This window comes from Cnephaeus nilssonii (genome assembly GCF_951640355.1).
Source record: "Cnephaeus nilssonii genome assembly, chromosome: 4".
NCBI classification, from domain to species: Eukaryota; Metazoa; Chordata; class Mammalia; order Chiroptera; family Vespertilionidae; genus Cnephaeus; species Cnephaeus nilssonii.
This window is the reverse complement of record NC_137075.1, coordinates 4,219,781-4,238,311: the sequence shown is the minus strand read 5'-3', so window position 1 is coordinate 4,238,311 and position 18,531 is coordinate 4,219,781. Positions and strand designations below refer to the sequence as shown.

General features: G+C 48.1%; 1 protein-coding gene across 4 annotated transcripts in view; it reads left to right on the top strand.

Moving 5' to 3' along the window:
- The first annotated feature begins 7,388 nt into the window (after positions 1 to 7,388).
- The window catches only part of SIN3A (SIN3 transcription regulator family member A), a 77,824-nt gene continuing 66,681 nt past the window's right edge, over positions 7,389 to 18,531 (top strand). Inside the window, exon 1 of one of the 4 annotated variants that reach the window (XM_079768126.1) lies at positions 7,389 to 7,451. The gene's annotated coding sequence lies outside the window, so the exon portion shown is untranslated. Of the gene's footprint in view, positions 7,452 to 10,876; positions 10,980 to 11,253; positions 11,566 to 18,531 lie in introns of those variants that run through there. The other 3 variants (XM_079768128.1, XM_079768127.1, XM_079768125.1) reach the window with 3 other exon arrangements.

Sequence of the window (18,531 nt, the reverse complement as noted above, 5' to 3'; positions counted from 1 at the left end):
AAAGTAAGAAAGCAAGACAGTAAGATGCAGAGAAGATGGTCAGAGTGCACAGTGTCCATCCCCCACTCCAGGTTCACTTCTTTCTACTCCTCCCCCACATCTGAACCTGGTTATGTCTCTAAGCTAATATAGTTGTCCAAACCTCATGATTTACAGATGTGCACTGAGCCTAGGTCAGCCTGTTTGTCCTGTGGGGTCTCTGTTTTACTTCCTTGACCTTTAATGAATACCTGTTCTGTGGCCAGCAGCCAGGGGACATAAGGAGTCTGATGTTCACGACAGATAGTGTGCTGGAGATGTCAACTGGGGACTTAGTTTAGATAGAAGCTAGGGTCCTTGGAAGTGGGTGAGAACAGAGAAGAATGAAGAGGGCAAGAAGAGAGGAGACCCTGAGAGCCGCCAACACTTAAGGGAGGATGAAGAAAAGCCTGGGAAAGATTTTGGTTAATGGAGATAACCAAGGACCAAGCCAGGCTGTGTGCTCATAGACTAGTGAGCAGTGAGAAGTGGCTGGGATGAGTGAACAGGATCCAGAAATGTAGGTTCATCAGTCTTCTCAGGGGTCTGGGGCGGGGGGCAGGCTGGGAGATGAAAGGGGTGACAGGGAGGAGGCATGTATGGGAGGTAAATGAATAGAGACAGCAGTGGTTGGGCTGTCTCTGCTTCAACCAACGCAAGGCCCACCTCTCTCTCTTACATATTAGGCCTCTGGTTAAGATTTCATTTGAACAGCCGAAACCAGTTTGGCTCAGTGGATAGAGCGTCGGTCTGCGGACTGAAAGGTCCCAGGTTCATTTCCGGTCAAGGGCATGTACCTTGGTTGCGGGCACATCTCCAGTGGGGGGTGTGCAAGAGGCAGCTGATTGATGTTTCTCTCTCATCGATGTTTCTAACTCTCTATCCCTCTCTCTTCCTCTCTATAAAAAATAAAATATATTTTAAAAAAATATTTCATTTGAACAAAGGAATCTGCTGCTTTTTAAAAAGATAAAAACGACAACTGATACACAGAAGGAAATACTTTGAAAACAAAGGGAACCTGGGGAACATACTGTTTTATCTATTTTCTAGATTTGGGCTGGAAGTGATCCAGAGGTAAATTAATGTTCAATGAGGGGAAGACACTTCAAGGCAGTCTTAACACCCACTAAAGATCCCAAGCCTGGCCCAGCCTTTGTGGCTCAGTGGTTGAACATCGACCTATGAACCAGGAGGTCACTGGTTCAATTCCTGGTCAGGGCACATGCCTGGGTTGTGGTCTTGATGCCCAGTGTGGATCATGTAGGAAGAAGTGATCCCCAGTGTGGGTAGTGCAGGAGGCAGCCGATTAATGATTCTCTCATCACTGATGTTTCTCTCTCTTCCTCCTTGAAATCTTTGTGGAAAAAAGATCCCAAGCCTCCAAAGGCACCCACATATCAGAAGTATGGAATATGTACAACATAAGCCGACTGGTTTTCAGAGAAATGGAGTTTATTCACACAGTGGGATTGTTGGGTCTGTTGGGCCTGTCCTGGCTTCCTCTCAGACTTTGCATTTGAATTTTCAGAAGAGGGAACAGCAGATGCGATTAAGGAGAAAAAAGTCTGAGAACTCTTGACTAAATGCTGGACATACTTTGTTTTTAATCTCACAGCCCACCGCAGTTCTTAGTTTATAGATAAGAAAATTGAAAAGATAAATAAATGACTTGTCAAAAAGATAAATAAGTCAAAGATATCCAGCTAGGAAGTAGGTAACTGGGATTCTGAACAATAGCTCGAGCTTTTCCCCTTCAGTCCACAGGCCGACGCTCTATCCACTGAGCCAAACCGGTTAGGGCCACTGACATCTTTTTTACAAAGTTACTGAAGTGCAGGGCCTAAGTGTCTCAGTCACCCATACCATAAGCACCCTAAAGAACTGTGTCCTTTCTGTGAATGAGGCTGGGTGTATGTGAGTGTGAGATGTCTGTGAGACCCAGGGTGTTTGAAGGTGTGACAGTTTTGAGTATATGTGAGCTGAAGAAGACATATATATATGGATGACAAATCTTGCTTCAGTGATAATATTTTTTGGAAGGGCCAGAAATCATTTAGACCTGTCTGGGGACAAACTGCTCTTGGAGTTAGGGAGGTAAGAAGCGTGGAGTAAGAGGGGAGGTTCTTTTGCTCCAGAAGTCCCAACCTAGATCATGGGCCTTAGCATTTATGGAGACAGCACATGGGGGGATGTTCAAAGCTCAGGTTTTGGGCCCAGACATACTTGCCTTGGTGACTTGGGCAAATCACTCTACTACTCTGAGCCTCAGTTTTCTCAGCTACAATAGGATAGTAATCCCTAATACACAAAGGAGGCCTTCTGGGAATCAGAACCTGGCTTCTCAATGTGACTTCTCCAAGGAAGGCCCTTACCCAGATCCATTCACTGCTTTGTCCTCACTGATAGGGTAGAGGAAAGAAAGGTGGGGTGGATGCAACCTTAAATGCAGCTGGAGGACCAATATCGCCAAATCAAACAGCAAACCCTCGATTTTTTGGACTTCGATTTAACTGACTTCATATTTAATGGTCAAAATTTCTTGTCCGTATGTCATATGTGAAAATTAATACCCTGTTAATTTTAAAATGCTTTTAACCAAGATTTGCGTATAATTAACAGGTTATTTTTTGTTATTAATTCATTGTTATTTTTAACAAATTTTAGTGACTAGGCCATATGTTGGAAAAAACACTGTAGTAATTTTGCAGACATAAATAAATATTACATATCTACAACTATAGTCTACATATTTAAACCTAAGAGTCACTGCTCATAAACAATATTTGGAGAATGATTAGCACATGATCATACAGCATTGTGCCTGGTAATTGATTCTGTTGTCACATGGTGTGACTTTCTGTGTCAGTTTTTCAATTAAAAAAAGAAATATATATATATATATATATATATATATATATATATATATATGAGCATATATATATATATATATATATATATATATATGCTCTTATTGATTTCAGAGAGAGAGATAGAAACATCAATGATGAGAGAATCATTGATCAGCTGCCTCCTGCACGCCCCCTACTGGGGATCAAGCCTGCAACCTAGGCATGTGACCCAGAGAATCGAACCGTGATTTCCTGGTACATGGGTTGACGCTCAACCACTGAGCCACACTTGGTGGGCTCTGTGGCAGTTTTAACACATGCAGGCTGATGTTCCCACATGCGCTAAGCCACACCCCAGATGTGTGCATTTGTTTACTCGCAGTGACTGGTTAATGCACACATTTACTAGACCTATTTAGTATAAATTTAAAATTACAATAATACATATAGGAAACTTTTCTGTGAAATTAAACTTTTCATACATACTTAATTATAATTACACAAACGTGTCTACATAAGTAAAAACAGGTTAACTACTTTATCACTTTTTTAACATGCCCATTGGGAAAACCTACTTTATTATATAACTAGAGGCCCAGTGCACAGATTTGTGCACCGCTGGGGTCCCTCAGCCTGGCCTGCGCCCTCTCGCAATCTGGGACCCCTCTGGGGCTATAGTAGTGTGCAAAGCGGCAGGCGACCAGGGAGGAGCCCGAGCCCAGCGCTGCACCACTCCCACTCATCCTGGCCCCACTGTGCCTGCCGCCGCTGTTCAGTAGCGCTGCGGTGGAGGCAGGAGAGGCTCGCACCGGCCCCCAGCGTCTGGCACCCGAAGGTCAGCTGAGCTGCGCTCCCACTGTGGGAGCGCACTGACCACCAGGGGCAGCTCCTGCATTGAGTGTCTGCCCCCTGGTGGTCAGTGTGCGTCATAGCGACTGGTTGTTGGGTCCTTTGGTCACTTAGGCTTTTATATAGAGAGATGGATTTTAGGCATGGATGGACACCCCCTTACCCAAATTAGTCTGTTAAATGGAGGTTTTACTACACTCAATTTCCCAAAGAGTCTGGGACTTGCTCTGCTATGCAGGCATCGGTATACTGAGTCAGAGACAATTACTCACCCCTCCCAAAGGGTCTCCTGTGCTGACTGCGGTGGTGAATTAGAGTAGTTGTACTAGCGGAACTCAGTCTAAGGGGTGTTCGGCTGGGGGGTGGGGACGGATTTCCACCAGCATGGTGCACTTAGAAAGACAGGGAGTATCAGTGAAGCCTGGTTCTCTTGAGTGGGATTAACTATTCTAATTGTAAATTCTCCACAAGTAACTTCATTCACAGTATACCATGTGCTGTCCAGACTTACAATCAAATGAATGGGCCTTTGGCCTCCACAGAAGTTCAGAACCTCACTGGGTGTATTAAATATCATTACATTTGCCCTGACTGGCTTGGTTCAGTGGATAGAGCATCGGCCTGCGGACTGAAGGGTCCCAGGATCGATTCCGGTCAAGGGCATGTATCTTGGTTGCGGGGACATCCCCAGTGGGGGATGTGCAGGAGGCAGCTGATCGATGTTTCTAACTCTCTATCCCTCTCCCTTCCTCTCTGTAAAAAAATCAATAAAATATATATTTAAAAAAATAAGTAAATATCATTACATTTGATCTTCATAACTGGACAAGGATTGCTATGTTATCCTCTTATACAGGACAGGAGGCTGATCCATAGATCACAAGAGACTGGGATCTATTCTAGACTAATGTTCGTTCTGTCTCATCTCATATTCACACACTATCTGTTATGCCTTCATCTAGGCCACAGCTTCTTAGGAAATGGAGCAGGAATCTGCTACAGGGTTCCAGATATCAGGTGATCTCTGTTCTGTTACAGTAATACTTGGTCCTCACCCTCGGGAGCCCCTATTCTGAGAATAAATCTCAATCCTCATGGCCCTGCCAGGTGCTGGGCCTCCCACTGAACACAGTCCTTATATCTTGGCCTTTCTCCCTTCACACCCTTTTCCCTCTGATTCTGTCAACCAAGCTACCACCCGGATTCTAGTGCCCTTTATGACCCACTGCCCTTCCCAAGTCAGTATTTCTTCCCTCCTGCCCTCTCTCCTTCGTGTCAAGTTTCCTTCCCTGTGTGATCCCCTAGCCCAGTGGTCGGCAAACTCATTAGTCAACAGAGCCAAATATCAACAGTACAACGATTGAAATTTCTTTTGAGAGCCAAAATTTTTAAACTTAAACTTCTTCTAACGCCACTTCTTCAAAATAGACTCGCCCAGGCCGTGGTATTTTGTGGAAGAGCCACACTCAAGGGGCCAAAGAGCCGCATGTGGCTCGCGAGCCACAGTTTCCCAACCACGGCCCTAGCCCCATGGACTCTTGAGTGAAAGAAGGGTCTTTAGAGCCTGTCTTTCTATTTCAATTAACACCCCATTTCACGGGGGGCGGGGGGTGGGGGAGAGAAACAGGCCCAGAGGGAGGAAAGGATTTGCCTAAATATATCACCAATCACTGGCCATGCTAAATCTAGAACCCAGATTACCTAACCAGTAGCCTCAAGCTCTACTCCCTCTTTAAACACCAGGCCACTGACTCCTTTTCCTCCGTTACCCAAGCAGAATCAGTCACCCAGTTCCCTTGAGAATTTCTCAAACACATCTTTCCTTTTTTATTCTTGCTTACCTATGGCCACTGCTCTAGTTAAGTCCTTATTACATCTCACCTGGATTGTTTGGACAGTCTAACCAGCAGCAGGCCCCCATCCTTTTTTTTTTTTTTTGCATTTTTGAGTTTATTTGAACCAAACTGATGACTGATGACACATTGGGGAGCAAGATACCAAATGCTCTCCCGCAGCCCCCTTTCTGCCCACAGGACTCAAGGCCCTTCACATTCTGCACACAATATCTCATCCACACTAGCTGCCTTTCCTGAGGAAGACTTGCCCAGTTTTTCTGGGTGCCTCAATTAATAGGTCCTCCTTCCTCACTATGTGCCCTGGCCTCAGGTTCAGCTCTGTTTAGCACAGACATGTGAGGTAGCCTCTGTCCCCTCAGAAACTCCTTTTGGTTGAAAGTTATGACAATGCAAATTATTCAAGAAAGCACCTGAGTCAGAGCTTTGACTTGAGGGCTGCTGAAGGTAGGGAAGGCCTTCTGGATTGGGTTGCTGGGAGAGAAAAGAAACCATCTCTTGGTTTTTCCCACTTACCTCTTCCAGCAGAAGATGTACCTCTGCAGTTTCCAAACCCCGTATTCACATCAGCCTTTGTGTCTCTCCTTGCTGCATGTAGATAGCCCTCACTTAACCCACCCTCAGAACCTATCCAGGGACTGGACTGCTGAGTATCTGAATCCATAGTTCTGGGCCTGTAGTCCTCTGACCATACTGCTTGCACATTCTGTTGTATAATTCTAAGAATTTTAATCAGGTATGAAAGTATTCTACTGTTTGGTCCCATCCTTGCAACCCTGATTTTCATGACTAGAGCCACACTTGAAGGCCCTTAATAATGTTTTGCATGTACTCCTTTGTGTCCTTTGTTGAAAATGACTTACCTCTCTATTTCTGCCTGATGGAATAATTTAAGACCCAACTTGAGCACTGTCTGGGCAGCTCAGGTGGTTGGAGTGTCCTGATACCCCAAGGTTTCGGTTCTATCTCTGGGTCAGGGCACATAAAGGAATCAACCAATGAATGTATAAATAAGTGGAACAACAAATGGATGTTCCTCTTCCTCCTTCCTCTCTCTCTAAAATCATAAATTAAAAAAAATTGTTTTAAAAAAGACCTAACCTGAGCACCACCACCTCCTCCATGAGGAATACTCCCCTCGTTTTCTTCAGCTAAAGGACTCTCCCCGCTCTGAGCTCCTGTGGAGATCTGTTTATGTGAACGTTTCTGCCTTGCTTCAGCTCTTTCGGTGGCATCTCCTCAGTTGGAGGCCTTGGAAGGCACAGAGCAAGCATTTCATCTGGTCTCTGCAATGGCATCCAGCAGCCAGCGGGGTATGGATGTGTCTGCCTGACGCAGGGTAGGTGCTCAGACTAGTGCCTGTTGCCTTGAACGCAGGATTTCCTGCTCACACAGTTCATTTTTAGGCTGGTGCCTCCCAGAATGGGCCGGACACGGTTAGGTTACACAGCCAGGGGCGTCGGGACGCTCCCAGCCAAACCCTAGGGTGTCCCCATCGCCCCCTCGGCCCGGTTCCGACGAGGTGCGTGTGTAAGGGAAGTGGGGCTGGAGTCGCCCTGCTGGCTCCTCCTCCGCCGCCTCCCCGCGCGGGTCAAGTTCCAGAATGTCTCCTTTCGGTCCAAAGGCCTCAGGAAACTCCAGTGCGGTGTGGCATCCAGTGCAGTGTCGGAGAGCGGGGCCTCGGCCACAGAAGCGCCTCCCACGCGAGGCTAGTTTATCTATTAATTTGTATTTATTCTGGAGGGAGGAGGCGATCAATGAAGAGAAGAGGTGGGGCAAATGGAGGGGGCGGGCCGAGGGTGATTGACGCCAGCGCCGGGGAGCCAATGGCCCATGGGGGGCGTTCTCCCCATTCAGGACTCCTCGCCTGGCTCCCAAGGTATGTTAAACAGCTGCTTTTAATTTGTTCCCCCCAATCTCAAGCGTTTGGGGGGCTAGTTAGCTGGGCGATCGCTGTGGCCTGTCCGCCACGGTGCGGGCGCCCGGGGCCTCGGGACGAAACTAGGAGAGGCTTGGGGTCCGAGAGGCGAGGGGCAGGCCAGGAAAGAGATCTCCGCGTCGTCGCTCGCCGGTGTTTCCCAGCCTGGCCGGTTTCGTGGGGAGGGGTCGGCCCGGCCCGGGGCGCCAGCCCGCCGCTGTGCTGCCTAGTTTGTTTCCCTGAGCCGTCGGTTTCGGTTGGTTGCGGCGGGGGACTGGGCTAAGTGGCGGGCAGGAGGGGCCTCCCTTGAAAGCATTAAACAAATTATTGTAAAAGGAAAGGGCGATTCTGCACACCCACTGCGCTGGGCCCGGGCTGCGGCGCGCGGGCTCAGCAGGGGCGGAGGCCTGAGCCCTCGGCGCCGGAGTGGGTCGGAGCTGGAGTTTGGGGGCGAGCCGAGGCCCGCGGCTTCCGCCACTGAGCACGCCGGCGAGTACGCCCGGCGCCCGGCGGGTTCCGTCCTGTCCGCAGACTGGAGGAGGGACGGTGGGCGCGCTCCGGAGGGGCACGAGAGCCGCGGCCCACGGTTGTTATGGACTCTGGGGGCGGGGGCACCGCGGGCCTAGCGGGAGGGGCGGCGGGGGCGGGAAGGCCGCCGGAAAGAGCCCCCCGCGCTGGCCTGGGCGCTCGGGATTCCCGGGTCATGGCAGAACCGGCACTCGGCGCTGGAACCCGCCAGGCCGCGAGCTCGCGCCAACTCGGTCGGTAGCTGTGGAAAGCCTCCAACAACTCGGTGGCTTCGACCCGTGCGCCAGCTGATCCACAAACAAGGCTGCCTCTTCCCCGCCCACCCCAAGGCAGCAGCCCGAGGGGCGGGGGCGCGGCTTAGGATCGCACCCACGGGGGTTAGTGGAGGGGAGCAGTGAAGGTCGGAAACTGGGAAAACAGTCTCCACGCTCAGACTCGGGAAAAGGAAATGCATCAGCGGGCGGGGAGGGGCCGGGGGGCGCGCCTGTCAGCCGGAATGGCGGCCGCCGACTGGTAGGCGGGGCGTTGGCGGGAACCGCCGCGGTCGGCTGGAGCGTCCCGGAGAGGAAGCGCCGAGGCCGGGCCCGCTTCGGGCCTGTTTACTATCTACTCCGACGACCGCCCGGCTGCGCCCCGGAGGAGGACGGGGGGCGGGCCGTTCCCCCTCCCTCCTCCCCTTTCGGGCTCCTCCAGAGGGGCCCGCCTCCTCTTGTCTTCCACTGGATGGGCGGTGAGCCGCCCTTTTTTCCTTCTCGGTTAGTGATTGGATAACCTACTTCCGAGCTCCGCCTATGGGACACTGGGCTGGAGTTTAAGTTGGAGGATTTTTTTTTTTCCCCGTGAACGGCGGAGGAGGGATTCCTACGGCCCAACGCGAGGCCAAGGCCCCGCCCCTACTCCTGATTGGTGGGATGTTTGGTCCCGCCTCTGGCGTAGCTAGCCAGGAGGAGGAAGTCCACCCCTGTCCCCGCCCCTTCTCTGGGGTGGTGTGCGCGCCGGACACCCGGGTGAGGCCCGCCCTGCTCCTTAGAAGTGTCTCCCGCCCGGAAGTCCCGGCTTTGGAGTTGGAGCCTGTGGCCAGGCGGGGCGAACCAAGAAGACACACAATGATTCACTCCACCCAGGCTCGATATCTAGTAGCCTTTGCGATAAAGTCAGGGGTTGACGGTGCGAAGAGAATTCGGGGCGCGGGGGGGCCTTAGCTCCGGGTGATCTGAACGAGTTGGAAGGAGGGAGTGGGATCTGCCCTTCCGGGCCAGGTACTAAAGTACTGACCCCGCGGCCTGGCTTATTCCTGCGCCCTCGGACTTTTCAAAGATCGTCCTCTGTCTAACTTGAAAACCCTGCGGACGCTGTTTTCTTCCCAGCGTCAGGCAGCCGCAGTCCTTAGCTGTGCTTATCTAAACACTAAGCAACCTGAGTATGATTGGTCTGGAGGCCTCAGGCAAGACCCAGAGCAGCTCATCCCCAACCCTGCTCGGGTTCGAAGTGGTCAGGTGGGAGTGCAGGGTGGCATACAGTGCAGGCAGCGGGGTCGGCCTAGAGTTAATTAACAGCCCTCGGAAATGCCGCTTCTTCGGAACCGAAGGGTTTGGTCCGGGGTTCCCTTTCCTCGGTGTGACTTATTTTTAGAACTCTGTATTGGGCAGGGCTTGGCTCCCAGCGAGGCTGCTTCCATTTGTCGGCTGTTCCTGGGGTTCAGAATTAGCTACCTTGTCCTTGCGGCTTGAAGCCGTCCTTCGACTCAGGCCCACCTGTTGCCGGCGCTCATTCCTTGCCGTCTCCGCCCGATTGGGTAAGGAGGGCACGCTGTGCAGTCGGCTCTCTTGGAGGAGCCTTTGGCTGGAGAGAGCGGGAAAACTCGAGTCCCGCCCCCTCCTCTCCTGGCGCTCAGTAAGCACCCTCCAAAACATGGCCAGCATCAGTTCTCCGCCCTATTTGGTGAATAAATAAAAGCAACCCAAAGACTTCAAGCTTTGTGTGTTCGAAGCACTATGGCAAAGAGAGGGCCTAAGGACTGCCATTAACGCTCGCTTTCAAAGGAGGAGGTGAACAGCCGTTCTTACTATCTTTTGTCCCCAGTTCTAATTTTTATCCTTTTTCTGAAGTTTGAGTGAAGGTTTATTTATGCCATCGCCTGTTTGGTCTACTTCCTCAGTTCTTTCAGTCTGAGGATGCCTCTAGACCTAACCTGGAGATCGCGAGTGCCTTTTGCTTCACGCTCCGCCTCCCAGGGCCATGGCTGTTAGAGCCCTGCCTTCATTTTTATTATCTCCGCCCTCTTAAGACTGCTTTTTCTGGTTTACGGAGTGTCGGTGTTAGAAGTGTGCTGCGGATTGGCAACCCCTGGGGCTATTTCTCGGCTTTGGTCTCCAGTCCTTATTCTGCACCCTGCTTACTAAAAGGAGTCGTCGGCTGCTCCGGATATTAGTGTTTACGAAGAGGCAGCGTGCAGAAATGTAAATTATAAAGAGCGAATGGGATAGGAAGGATGAGGTTCTCTTTCTCTGTATAGGGGGCGGGGTTTATCCAAGGTGGTTGTGCTTGCCGCTGCCTCTCTCCTAATCCCAAGGATAGAATCTCGGCTATGGAGGGCGGCACCTCCTGTTTCGGCCCTGGAACTCTGCGTTCAGTCTCTAGTGTAAACATTCCACAAAAGGACTGCTAAGGTTCAGCCTCCTCGCGCGGGGCGGAGTCAGCTCCTTCTTAGACGGGCGTCCTGGCCAGTGGGGGCTTCTATCAGGCGCGAGCTATCCAATACGATGGTTGGGGGCGGGGCATGGCCCGGCAGTGTGATAGGAGGAGCTTGTCTCACGGACATTTTATCCCACATCGATTACTTACCTTCCTAGGGCTGTGGGAGAGCCTTCCAATGAGATGATCGGCGAGGGCGAGAGCTGACTTGTTGGGTCTGAAGCTGAGACGGCATGGGGCGTGCTATGTGGAATCCTCCAATGAGACGTAAAAGAGCTTTTATGCTTCCTCCAATAGTGTTGCGGCTTGGGGGTGGGATTCAGCAATTCATCTCCAATAGGCGGGGTTGAGTTTGGGTAGCTCCCCGCCAATAGGGGCGTGGAGAAGGTGAGCGATTCCCCCCTCCTCTCCCTGCAGAGGGGGAGGGGGCGGGCATACTGTAGACAGGGCACAGCGATTGGCTAAACCTTTGACAGACAGATTATGCGACCTGTGGCGGAGCGAAGCTGAGTCTTTCCTATGCGGGGCGGGCCGGCGGAGTGGGCGGGATTTCCCGGGTAACAGAGAAGCGGCCGCGGCGGTAGAGGCGGCGGAGACGGTTTCTCCATCTACCCCCCCTCCCCTTCCCCCTCAGAGTTTCCCTCCCTCCCTCCTTCCTAGTCTGGGCATCGGGGCCTGTGACCGCCTCGTTAGCGGAGAGGAAGCTGCCAGTCCTCTTCGGCGGGCCTGTGCCCTGCGCCGTTCGCGGGGCCTCATGCTGAGAGGGACACGCAGTGAGAAGCGGCCGTAGCAGCTTTGCGGTGAGAGCACGCTGGGCCGGGGATCCTGGTGGCGGGTAACGCGGCACTCGAGGGCGTGTATTTTTAAGGGGGTGACTGACCTCCTCGGCTTCCCGTAGAGCCGGCGGACGGGAGGTGTGTGGTTGTGTGAGGGGGTGGGGTGGGCGGAGCGGGTTAGCTTCGAGCGGGAGGGGGAGGAGAGCGTAGTCCCGGTGCGCGCGGCGAGGGCGGGCTCTCGCGCCGCTGCTCAGGGGCGGGGTCGGCGCGCGTGCGGTAGCGGAGAAAGGGGCGGGCCCGGCCCTGCGCTGTGTGCTGTCTGTGGCCGACCTCCGGCTCCGGTCCTCCCGGGGTAGGCGGAGCCTCGGCTGGGGGCGGTGCGCGGGCCTGCTGGGGCGTGGGACGAGAGCGGGTCTCCCGCGTGGGGCTGGGAGCGAGGCCGGGAGAGTGCGTGAGGTCCGCCTTCTTGGGATCCGGTTGGCCCGAGTGGCTGTACGGACAGATGATGCCACGCCCCCTGGCTCTCCTTAACCTCTCCCACCCCCAGCCCCACGTTTCCTCCTCCCGGGCACGCGAAGCCGGGCTCGGAGGACCCCGCTGTCTGGAGTCTCGCCGCCTAGATTTGCCCCGCCCTATCTCTCCGCCAGTGGAAGGGGTCCTCTCCCACCCGAGAGGTGGGCGGTGTCATCAACTGATCTTGTGCTCTGCGGTGCCTGTTGCACGGGGCACGAGGATCCCGTGCTGGAGCTGTTGTCTCTGTCTTGGTCCTTGCAGTGAGGATGGCACCGCACATCTTGGAGAATGGGAGCGTGGTCGTCACCATTCTCCTCTTGGTTGTACTTTGGGGGATGAGTTCCTTTGATTGAAGTCTGCGGTCGAACTCTGCTCGTGCTGTGATCATAGTTGGGGGAAGGACCGAGAGAATTGTCAGAGATTAGAAATGTAGCCAGGGACAACCTTTTCTGTAGTTCTCTTGATGTTCAGTTACCGTGGTTATATGGGGCGGGCTTTCCTTTGAGCCAATGGGGAGGTGGGTATAGTAGTTAGACTTTGCCACTGTTTCTTCACACAGCCATGAAAAGGCTGTGGAAGCTCCTGCTCTTCAGAAGGCTCAGATTTCGAAAAGGAAAGGCTAGATTTACATTTTATATTAAAATGATCTGTTTATAAAAGATGGTGGTTTATTTAAAAACTCACATTTTGCATATAATACTTTGGTTTCTTCAACCCTTAAATTTGTTAATGCATTCTTTATACAGGTGGTTCTTCTGCTTAATTTTACAAAGAAATAAGTTGCAATTTAAGTAACAATAGGTGTTCTTGAAAAGTCAGGTCTTATGTTAGAACATCTAGACCAATTTCTGTTATAGTCTATAAAATACATTTTTATGCCCTGTTTTATTATAGAAAGTAGGGTGAAGTCGAGAACTAGTGCAGAGTTGTTTGTGACATGTAATGTTGCCCCTACAACGTGAATTGGGGATTTGCCTTAGGACCCCTTCAGGTTTAATAAAACATTTCAGTTGAGATTTTGCTCTGACATGATACATTCTCTTTTCTTATGAGAAGTTAAGTTTTTGATAGTTTTAATGAGAAAATAAACATTGAATGAATGTGGGGTTTTTTGTTGTTGTTGTTTTTTTTTAATTTACTAACATCCGAGCAAGCCCTCTGGCTAATTGGCTGAACTGAAGTTAAATTCTAGATTTGTGCTCTGCTCAGTTAGAACTGAGAGCTTGGTACCTTGGGCTAGACACATGTGGAGAGATAAGCCCCACCTTTTCAGCTAAAGAAATAGGAGTGGCAACAGTAGCTTTTTAGATTGATTTAATGGTGGCCGTAATATAATTGGTTTGGAGATGAAAACCTGGGTGTTTTCCTGATACAGGCAGTCCTCGGGTTACATCGGACTCGACATTCATCATTTAGTCGCCATCTCCCATTTATTTATATTTAAAAAAAGTTCCGTCATTTTGACGTATGTACATATGTGCTTTACTTTATTATTATTATTTATTTACCACAAGTAAAGGTCAGGAATTGTTCTTTCTAAATTTTTTAAAATATATTTTATTGATTTTTTTTTTTTTTTTACAGAGAGGAAGGGAGAGGGATAGAGAGTTGGAAACATCGATGAGAGAGAAACATCGGTCAGCTGCCTCCTGCACACCCCGTACTGGGGATGCGCCCGCAACCAAGGTACATGCCCTTGACCGGAATCGAACCTGGGACCCTTCAGTCCACAGGCCGACGCTCTATCCACTGAGCCAAACCGGTTAGGACTAAATTTTTTTTTACTGTTTCACTTTATTACTGCTGTGTATGTGCTCCATGTGAGTGATGTAGGTACCTATGTAGGTGGGTTCCGACTTTCGGTGAAAATTGCGGTAGGAACGGATCTGACGTAACCCAATGACCTACTGACTATAAACTGACAAAGATAGTGAAATAGTGGAGAATTTACTACTCAGGATTGGTCAACACATGGTTGTTCCCACTATTTGCAATGCTTGTGCTGGGAAATGGAACACCTAATTCTTGCCTTTCGAGAATGTTGTCTATTGGTGTGGCAAGGTCACAAATCCCCACATAGGCGTTAAGAATTCAAATAAGAGCCCTCGCCGGTTTGGCTCAGTGGATAGAGAGTCAGCGCTCGGACTGAAGGGTCCCAGGTTCAATTCTGGTCAAGGGCAGGTTCCCGGGCCCTGGTCGGGGTGTGTGCAGGAGGCAACCAATCGATGTGTCAGTCTCACATCGATGTTTCTCTTTGTCTCTCCCTCTCCCTTCCACTCTCTCTAAAAATCAATGGGAAAATATCCTTGGGTGAGAATTAACAACAACAACAAAAAAGTAAGTAAGAACTTGGATATACTGTCTTAGGAAAGTTTTCATAAATGTTTCTTACGTATCCAAAAATCACTATTATATACTATGTAGTTTGTCAGAATTAAAGATCTTAGATAGATTGGCATTTTGTAATTAAGAAGATAAGATTTGTAATTAAAGATATTAAGGAAGGAGGTATATAGTAATTTGATAAGATTCCTGGCAAAGCATAGTCCTGTTTACATCTTCAGTGCAAGCAGACAGGATACTGGAGAACTGTGCAAAGCTGATGTTAATGGCTGTGAATTTTAGTTGGAATTGAAAGATTATGTTCACAGCATTCAGTAATTTAGTGCAGTGCTGTAAAAGGTTTCATTAACTCCCCAACCAAGAGTTTAAGTTACTTTCTGTAGTTCTTGCAAAAATGATAGTTACATGCTTTTTCTAACTTCTCTGCCTCCTTGAATAATAATAAGAATTCAACATTTATGAAGCCCTTACTATGTCCCAGCACTGAGTTAGGCACTATACATTTATTAACCCATTTAATCTTCATGGTAACCCTATGTAGTGAGTACTATGGAATCCATGTTTTAAAGATGAGTAACACAGTGAGGTTAGACATATAATAAGTGGTCAAGCCAGGATCTGGATCCAGGCATTCTGTTTCCAGAGTTCATGCTCTTTATACTTCAGCTGTCTCTGGTCTAAGGATAGTAAACAGAAGGAACAGTGTGCTTTATTTTTTATTTTTTTTTTAAATCCTCACACAAGGATATGTTTATTAATTTTAGAGAGAGAGTAAGGAAAGGAGGGAAGTGGGGTGAAAGAGAAACATCGATGTGAGAGAAACATTAATCGGTCACCTCCCTTATGTGCCCCAATTGGGGACCAAGCCCACAACCTTGGTATGTGCCCTGACAGGGAATCAAACCCATGACCTTTTGGTGTACAGGGAAGATGTTCCAACCAACTGGGCCACCCTGGCCAGCGCATCTAAAGTGTACAGTTTAGTAGCAGTAAGTACATTCATACTGTTAACCATCACCACCATCCATTTCCAGAACTTTTTCATTTTCTCAAATTCTGTGCCCATTAAACAATAACAAAAATCTCCCCCCAGCCCCTGTCAACCACTGTTGTACTTTCTCTTTCTCTCTGAATGTGACTACTATTAAGTACATCATAGAAGTGGACTCATACAGTATTTTTCAGTCGTGTCTGGCTTATTTCACTTAGAATAATGTCTTCAAGGTTATCTATGTGATATCATGTGTCAGAAATACCTTTAAAAAAAATATTTTTAGCCTTAACCGGTTTGGCTCAGTGGATACAGCGTTGGCCTGTGGACTGAAAGGTCCCAGGTTCGATTCTGGTCAAGGGCATGTACCTTGGTTGCGGGCACATCCCCAGTAGGGGGTGTGCAGGAGGCAGCTGATCAATGTTTCTCTCTCATTGATGTTTCTAACTCTCTATCCCTTTCCCTTCCTCTCTGTAAAAAATCAATAAAATGTATTTTTTTAAAAATGTTTTTATTGATTTTTTTTTAGAGAGAAAAACATCAATGTGAGGAACATTGACTGGTTGCCTCCCATACACACCCCAACCCAAAATCTGGGCATATGCCCTGACCAGGCATCAAACCAGTGACCTTTTTTTTCTTTTTAAATTTTTAAAAAATAATTCTTCATTGTTGAAGTATTACATATGTCCCCTTTTTTCACCCCAAAACAGCGATCTTTTAGTGCAAAGGACGAAGTTCAACTGACTGAGTCACATTGGCCAGAGCCAGAATTACCTTTTTGATGGTGAATAATATTCTATTGTATGTATGTATATACCACATTTTGTTTATTCATGTATGGATGGACATTTGGGTTGTTTCCACCTTTTGGTTATTGTGAATAATGCTGCTGTGAAAATGAGTGTATAAATATCTATTCAAGTATCTGCTTTGAATTCTTTGGGGTATATACCCAGAAGTGGAGTTGCTGGATCATATGGAAATTTTATGTTTAATTTTTCGAGGAACCAGCAGTTTGTTTTTGAAAGCAGCTTTGAAGGAAAAGATTGGGACTCAGATTCTAAAGGTGAATTGCGTCAACATTCATTTATTGACCATCTTCTTAAATACTTCTAGGCTGACACAGGAAGAATCTTAGTCCTATAGAAGTTTACATTGTTAGAAGAAAAGGCAAATATACACGTTATGATTTTACTATATGTCATTGTAGGTTGAGGCCATAAGAGTCAAATACAAAGAGCTGTAAGGGATTTGGAGGAAGAAGAGCCCACCTTTGGGTGGAGGGAGAGGGGACAGTGAATAGGGTGGAGTCTGAAGTCTTAGATCCAGTTGAATTGAGTGGTAACATGATTTTAGACATCTCTCACACAAAGTACGCTAGAGAATGCTTTGGAATGTTAGAAGGTATGGATGGCATCATGTTGGAATTGGCAAGTGGATTGTAGTCTCTCTTCCAGAGTTTGTGAATACTGTTCTCTTCAGTTTGCAGACCTGATTGTTTCTACTGTTGGAAGGTTAAGAATCACAATGAAGAAATTGGCATATATGTTATTGCTATCATGTCAAGCTCAATATAATATTGTTAATATGGTCAACTGTTATTTTTTTAAAATATATTGTTATTGATTTCAGAGAGGAAGTGAGAGGGAGAGATAGAAACATCAATGATGAGAGAGAATCATTGATTGGTTGCCTCCTGCACGCCCCCTACTGGGGATTGAGCCCGCAACCCAGGCATGTGCCCTTGACCGGAATCGAACTCGGGACCCTTCAGTCCACAGGCTGACGCTCTTTCCACTGAGCCAAACCAGCTAGGGCTCAACTGTTATTTCTTAAATCTTCTTTTCCTTCACATGGGTTTATGTTTCTGCTAACAAATGAGTAGTAGCAGAAATAGCTTGGGGTTTTTATCTTTTTGTTGTTGTTACAGTTTAAGTAAATAATTCTGGATATTAGTTTTTTATTGAAGTTAAGGTCAAATAATGAAACCCATCTAATGCAGCATACTTGGGTAGTCTGTGAATCTGGGTTTTGCCATTAAATTACATATTTCCAAATATTTTGAGAATTTTTATTTTGCTGGCATTTTAAATAAAATTTTTAATTGATTTCAGGGAGAGGGAGAGAAATAGAAACATCAATGATGAGAGGGAATCATTGATCAGCTACCTCCTGCATAGCCTCCACATAGACCCCACTGGGGATCGAGCCTAAAACCTGGGCATGTGCCCTGACCTGGAATTGGACTGTGACCCCCTGGTACACGGTCAGTGCTCAACCACTGAGCCACACCAGCCAGGCTTCCTGGCATTTTTAAAAAATGTGAATTCTAATTGTTTCTAGACAATGATCTAATGTTCTTTTAACAGCACCTTAACATACACACACACACACACACAACCTTGGCCTTCTTTAATTATGTAACTTTCTTTTTAGGTCTCTTCTTCCAAGACATGCCCAGTGGAATTTGTTGTTGGTTATAACCAAATGCATAGAGTTTTTCTCCTCATAAATTTTCAGGGCAACTACCTGATACTGACTATCCTCAGGGAGTGCTGCACCAGTGGTGCAGAGTCCGCCTAGATTGAGAGTTAACTTTCTTGATAGCCACAGTGCTGGGACACAGTAGGTGATAAATAACTGGTTTACTAACTGAACTCGAATGGGATTTTAAAGTGTGCTATCCAGAGGCTGCTTCTGTTCAGTTGCAATTGGATTCAGAGTTGTTAGGCATTAATTGGTAGCAATTTCTAACACATATCTTTTTCTCTCTGTTTGCTTTTGTATTCTCCACTCCTTTCTGGCATATGTGCCTACATTTGTATTTACCGGCATCTTGGCAGTGGGTACTTCTCCAGTCCTGCTGGTATCCTCCAGGGCTAGGCTTGCTAACTTGCAGACTGTTGAAGCATATACAGGTCCACAATCCCTTACCTGCAACTCGGAAATGCAATAATTTATTACTGATGGTAAGTTTGGTTCCACAACCAATTTAGGAGCACAACCTGACCTGTCTAAGCTGTTCCACTTGGTGCAGAAATGTGACTGTGCTTGATTTTGGAGCTGCCATATGCGCTTTCTGAAATCCAAGCAATGCTGATAACTCAAATTTCTATCTCTAACTAAGAACTTCTTCCCTGTATTATAGACTAACATCTAGTACCCCCATTTTAATACATTTTTATTGATTTCA